Below are 7,326 nucleotides of genomic sequence, written 5' to 3'. Positions count from 1 at the left end.
AGCTGCCCTTTTGAGCCGTTCTACAGTAGCTGGAGTCTCCCTTATGTCTTTATTTTCCTATCTATTCCTTTCAAACAGTAAGATAGTATGGTTTTGTATATTCTACTAGATTGCCCACGTACTTGTGACACCATGTCTTGACACACACACTAGTAGACTTATGACTTTGGTTTACTTACATGAATACGATTCGTATTTATTGTTTCCATTTATTTACGTTAAAATTTCAAACTCCTAAACTTTTTATCAAACAAAGAGAAAGTTATCACTTACTAATTTATTTAAAATGGGAATTCACTAATTGATCAGTGTTAGCTTGCCTAACAACGGTGTTGGGCGCCATCACGGCCTATAATGGATTTTGTGTCGTGACAATAGCTTCCCCTTATTTTTACTGCTCACGTAGAATTTTGCCTCTATAATTATAAGTGTTAAACAATTGAAGAAAATAAAATTGTGCACTCTAACCTGTCAACAACTAGCTAGTCTGTGATGACCTAAAAGGTCATCACTTGTTTTACAAGTCGATTATGTATTCTGAGGCCTTAAAAACCTCTTTTTGTCTTACATTGATTTGTGTGCACAGTTCGGGCGTGTATCCAGAAAGCTATTATGTGAAAATATGTGAAAAATGATAAATGTTGCTTTTAAAATGAACTTAAGTTAACTTCAGTCAATATTTTGGGTAAACATCCCGGAGGGTCCGTAGGAAAATATGGGACGGAATTGAATTTCGAGGTCCCAAGCCCGAGAAATGAATTTTTGAAGAAAATTGTTTAACTGAAATTTTTAGAGTTTTTTGAAAGTTGAATGTATTTGAAATTGATGGTATCAGGCCCGTATCTTGGTTCCGGAGCCCGGTACAAGTCTTATATGGTGTTTAGATTAAGCCTGTAAAATTTGGTATGAAACGGACTTGAAATGATGTGAATCGGACCCTCGGTTGTGAAATTTGAAACATAAGTGTTCTTGAGATTTTTTTTTATTTTGATGCTAAATTTGTTGTTAAAGATGTTAATTTGGCGATTTGATCGCACGAGTAAGTCCATATGATATTCTTGAGTTAGTATGCATATTTGGTTTGGAGCCCCGAAGGCTCAGGTCAATTTTGTATAGGTTTTGGGATGTTTTTACACTTAGAAAAGTTGCAGGTTTTCAGTTTCTGGTATTCTGGAGTTTTGTTCTTCGGGTTCGCGGAAGGACTCTTGCGAACGCGAAGGGTAAGTCAGTTTGAAGGACAATTCCTTCTACGCGAATGCGAGAAACAGGACGTAAACACGAAGCTTTGGGGGTGCTACCCTTCGCCAACGAGGACCTGCTATCGCGAACTCGAAGGCCTTTTGCCTGGGACAGGGGGAAAGGGATTTTGGTTCTAAGAGAACGCGGGCCACTAAACGCGAACGCGAAGGAAACTGGGCCTGAACGCGGAGAAGGCTCGTCCAGTGAATTAAAAATAGTAGCAAATCGGGATTGAGTCCATAACTTCATATTTTCAAATCTAGAGAGCATTGAGGCGATTTTCAAAGAACAATTTCTTCCCCAAAGCATTATTATATGATTCTAAACCTTTTTCTTTCAATTCCCCATTGCATTGCATCAATTTTCATCCAAAAATCTAGGGTTTTTATGGTAGAAATTAGGAATTTGGGTAGAGTTGAGGCTTTTTGAATAATTGGAATTTAGATCTCATTTTGGGGTCAGATTTCGAAACTACTTGCATATTTGGGCTCGTGGGTGAATGGCTAATCGGTTTTTGGTCTGAACCTTGAGTTTCGACCAAGCGGGTCTGAGGTCGATTTTTGACTTTTTGGGAAAATGATAGAAAACCTATAATTAAGCATTGGGTATGAATTCTTTAGCATTTATTGATGTTGTTAAATTAATTTGGGCTAGATACAAGTAATTTGGAGGCGAATTCTAAAGGAAAGGCAGTGTTTGAGGCTTGAGTTGGCCGTGGAAGTTTGAGGTAAGTGTTTGGTCTAACCTTAGCTTGAGGGATTAGGAGTTGTGTCTTAATTGCTATGTGTAAATTGTGGAGTACGATGTATAGGCACGGTGACGAGTGTCTATACGTCGGTGTCAAGCATGTCTGTGGGTCTAGTGGTGTAAATGTTGTGACTCCATTGAGATTTATTCATGCCTAATATGTTGATTAACATTGTTGGTTCCCTTGACGGGATGTTATTATTTATGATATTGTCTTCCTTGCCGGGATGTTATTGTTTATGATATTGTCTCCTTTGCTGGGATGTTATTGTTTATGCTATTATCTCCCTTGCCATGATGTTATTGTTTACGATATTGTCTCCCTTGCCGGGATGTTGTTGCTATACTCTTGTTCCTTTGCCGGGATTCTTTTGTGATTTATGTTGATTTGTAAATGGGATCGGGTTGCACGCCTGCAACAAGATATATGAAATGGGAGCTGGTGGAATGCCACCACGGAAATATTTGAAATGGGATCGGATTGCACGCCTGCAACGAGATATATGAAATGGGAGCGGGTTGCACGCCTACAATAAGATATATGAAATGGGATCGGGTTGCACGCCTGCAACAAGAAAGAAATGAAAGTGAATATTGTGTTTGTTTTCCTCATTATTGTTAGCAATTAAATTCTGGTTTCTTTCCATTCCTCTTTGATATTTTGTTTTTATCTGAACTCCCCGTAGCATGTTTTCCCCTCCCATCTTTAACTGTGAATATTTGCTTTTATTTTCCGTTGTATATGATTTAACTACACAAGTTTATTTGGTAGTCTGGTCCTAGCCTCATCACTACTTCGCTGAGGTTAGGCTAGGCACTTACCAGCACATGAGGTCGGTTGTGCTGATACTACATTCTGCACTGTGTGCAGATCCCGGTGTTGTAGCTTTTGGACTGCGGTGAGGTTGCTGACTTCAGTCCAACAAACGACTCGAGGTAGTCCTGCAGGCGTCTGCATGCCTTGGCGTATCCTTCTATCATTTCTTTCTGTTTTTACTTATTCAGAGACAAATTCGTGTATTTCTATTCAGACTTTATTTGTAGTACTCTTAGACAGTCTGTGAAATTGTGATACCAAATTCTAGGTAGAGTTGTATTTAGACTTTCGCAGTTTGTATTAAGTTAAATTATCAGATTTTTTCTTCTGCATTGTTATTGATATTATTATTTCCGCTGTTTTGATATGTTGTTTTGAAATTATAAGGACTTAAAGACTTGAAAAAGGTAATTAAATCGGAATAATTGGCTTGTCTAGCTTTCACTAGTAGGCGTCATCACGACTCCCGAGGGTGGAAAATTCGGGTCGTGACAAGTTGGTGTCAGAGCTCTAGGTTACTTAGGTCTCACAATTCATGGAAAAACTCAGTAGAGTCTGAGGGGTCAGTATATAGACGTCTGTATTTATCCTGAGAGGCTACAAAGTTAGGAAAAACTTCACATCTATTCTTTCCTGTCGTATGATTTGGTTTCTTAATGCTAATTAAATTTCTACTCTATTCTTTCGCAAATGTCGAGAACACGCACTTCCTCATATACTGATCAACAGCCCGAGCCCCCAACAACAGTTCCCACAAGGGGCAGAGGGCGAGGCAGGGGTAGAGCTCAGCCCAGAGCAGCAGCACCAGCGGCGGAGCCTCAGGTTGAGTTTGATTACTATCCCAGTCCTCCAGGATGCTCTGATCCTACTAGTGGGCCTTATAGAGAGTGTCACCCGGGCATGATTACTTCCTGTAGCACTAGCCATCTCTTAGGTTGGAGGAGGATCCCAGACTCCTACTACCTGCACTCCGGAGCAGATGGCTCCCCAGTTTTAGACTCCAGCAGCTCAGCCAGTTGGAGCAGTTCAACTGGGTGTGGTAGCTCAGACCGGTGATGGAGCAGCTATGTCTGCTGATGCCTTGTGGAGATTAGACAGGTTCACCAAGCTCTTCACTACCACTTTCAGCGGTGTATCTTATGAGGATCCCCAAGATTATTTAGATAACTGTCATGAGGTTTTTAGGAACATGGGGATAGTGGAGACCAATGGGGTCGACTTTGCTGCTTTTGTTTGTCTGGATCCACCAAGACTTGGTGGAGAGATTATTATTTGGCTAGACCCGCCGGGTCACTAGCTTTGACTTGAGATCAGTTTTCTCAGCTATTTCTGGATAAGTTTCTTCCTATCACTCAGAGGGAGAACTATCGGAGGCAGTTTGAGCGTCTCCAACAGGGTTCTATGACTGTTACTCAGTACGAGACCAGGTTTATTGATTTGGCCCGTCATGCTCTTCTTATACTTCCCACTGAGAGAGAGAGAGAGAGGAGGAGGTTTATCGAGGGACTCATTCAGCCTATTCGATTGCAGATGGCTAAGGAGACGGGGAGTGAGATTTCTTTTCTTGAAGCGGCCAATGTGGCCAGGAGAGTTGAGATGGTTCTATCATAGGGGGGTGGTCAGGGTTCAGACAAGAGACCTCGTCATTTTGATAGGTTCAGTGGTATAATACCCCATATTTAAAATAAGGATAGTAAGTAATTGACTCAAAAGAAAAAAAGAGGGAAAAAAAGAAAAGAAAATACAGTTAAGTGGGCCGAGACCCACTAGGAAATAGGTTACGAGGGTTAATCAAAAGAAGGGATTGAAACTTTGCCTGGAACTAAACAAAAAAATAATGAAGAATTTTAGAGAGGAGTTCTAAAGTTCTCTATTAGCAACATTGGGCAGCAACTAATTAGAAGCAAGGTGAAATTTTTCATCAACTGTATTTTAGAAGATAGCACATAGCCTTGGATGCACAGAGCCTTGGATGCACTCATATCAGCAAGAAACCTTGGAGAGCAACAAATTAAAAGCCATAGTTTCAGTTGAGAGCTCTAAACACTATGTGTATTGCGGGTACCATTTAAACTCTTTATTTTAGTTATGTGGACAAATTCTTTAATAACTTCTTTTCTAAAAATTAAGCAATTTATATAGATTGTGAATAGCTTATTTAAATACTACAAAGAGATAGAGTTACTGATATATATTTGTGTGAAGAATTCATTGAAGAAACTATCTTGATAAAGATATGGTCCAATTAATTACTTAAATAGATTTTAAAATTTTCAAAAGCAATTTGGAACTGTATATTTTCTACAGTAACTTGCCTTACTCTCATAATATATATAGGACTTAAAGGAATGCGATTAAGGTATAAAATTATTTTCACGTGATCCAGACAAATTCAACTTGACAAATTGATAATCAAACATGAAACTTGGAGAGTTGTGTATTCTAAATTAGTTACAAATTAGCCTAAACAAAAAGTTATTTCGAGAATGATATGGTGTGATTATAGATTGATTGAAGGAAGTCGCATGGATTGCTCGAGGAGACGTGTTTGATATTTCAGCACGAGTACGATGAGTAGTAATCCTTCCGCAAATTTGTGTTTTCATAACCTGCATAGTTTATATATGATTTTGAAAATAAATGTGTTACCGATGCTTTAAAATTTGCATGTGGGACAAGTCTTTTATTCGATATGATACCGAAATGGTTATTTGAGATGATTATTGTTGTTTTTAAATATTTTTTTATTACTAGATATTTTACCATTACTAAAATAGAATTATATGATTTGATAAGAAATGATATGCCCTTTATTATTATGTAAATGCTTTTATATGAGTGTTGACTGTTTACAAGAAAGAGTATTAATGGGAGGAGACTTTGAAGGATTACGTAGATAACGACGGGTTCGTTAGACCTGGTGCACCTTGTATTTATCGATTACCGAGTATAGTTATAGCCCTCGCTAGTGGGAAGGTAGAACTAGCATACAGTTATAGTTTTTCCCTCGAGTAGGGACCTACAGTTATATTTGACTCCTTTTATGAAGGGGTCTACACAGTGATACAAATTACATGATCCTTTCTTGGAAACTTCCTAAACATAAAGACTTGCTATGAGACAGTGTTTACTGAATTTATTACCGATTTGTTAAATTGATTTATGTTACTATAGACTGATTATATTTATCATTTTAGAAAGGGCATTCTTATGATATTTTCTGACTAATATACTATCATGTTTTATGACTTGTCCCCACTAAAAATGGTTGTGGTTAAGTGTTATTACTCACTGATCTAGCAACTCACTCCCCGCTATTTTTTTTTACAGAGATAACAGTTGACGTAGGTGAGGATTTCGTTAATTAGAGCGCCCAGGTTGATAGTCATTGGTGAGCCTCGCACTTGTTCGCGTGGGCAGAGATTTTATTTATTTTTATAAGTCTTTTCTTGAAACTCTTAGAGTCGCTCCATAGTCATCCTTTTAGTGTCATGAGTATTCTTCGTTATTATAGACTTATAATGAGTATCGCACTTTCTTATCAAATGTAACGACCCGACCGATCGTTTTGAGCTTTTGCACTTTGATCGTCAGTTCTCGGGCATGACTTGAACCGTGTGATGTATTATGACTTATGTAAATCGTTGGTTTTGGGTTTCCGGGAAATCGGAATGAATTTGGAAGAACAATTCTCAGTTTGAAGCTTTAAATTTGAAAGGTTTGACCAAGATTTGACTTGATTGTATATGGTCTCGGATCGAAATTTTTATGATTTGGTTAGCTCCGTTAGGTGATTTGGGACTTAGGAGCGTGATTGGAATGCATTTTGGAAGTCCGTGGAAGGTTTAGGCTTGAATTGATGAAATTGAGATTTCGGCGTTTTTCGGTTGATAGGTGAGTTTTTGATATAAAGGTCTGAATGAAATTCTGAGAGTTGCAGCAGCTTCGTTTTGTAATTTGGGACGTGTGTGTAAAATTTGAGGTCATTCGGACGTGGTTTGGTTGGGTTTTTATCGAAAGTGTATTTCGGAAGATTTTAGAAACTTAGGCTTGAATCCGATGTGTTTTGGGTAATTTGATGTTGTTTGAGGTGTTTTGATGATTGGAACAAGTTTAAATAAGGTTTTAGGTTGTGTTGGTGATTTTGGTTGAGGCCCTGGGGGCCTCGGGTGGGTTTCGGGTAGTCTTTCAGATCATTTGAAGTTGGAAAATTGCAGAAAAATTGCAAGTTAACCTGTGCAGGATTTTTGCCTTTCGCGATCGCATAGGGAGCCTCGCGATCGCGTAGTAGGATTTGAGGAGGTTGTCTGAGTGTTCTTCGCGTCCGCGAAGTAGGTCCCGCGATCGCAGGGTGAGAGGGTTGTGTATCGCGTTCACGTGCGTGTGGTCGCGATCGCTTAGGGTCTTTTGGTCAACTGGTCTGAGGTCGCATTTGTTCATCGCATTCGTAGGAGAAGGTACGCGTTCGCGAAAGGTAATTTTGAAGAATCATCGTGATCGCGATGGGTTTTACGCGATCGCAT

The sequence above is a fragment of the Nicotiana sylvestris genome, chromosome 1 (assembly GCF_000393655.2).
Source record: "Nicotiana sylvestris chromosome 1, ASM39365v2, whole genome shotgun sequence".
Classification (NCBI taxonomy): domain Eukaryota; kingdom Viridiplantae; phylum Streptophyta; class Magnoliopsida; order Solanales; family Solanaceae; genus Nicotiana; species Nicotiana sylvestris.
Note: the sequence above shows the minus strand (reverse complement) of the source record.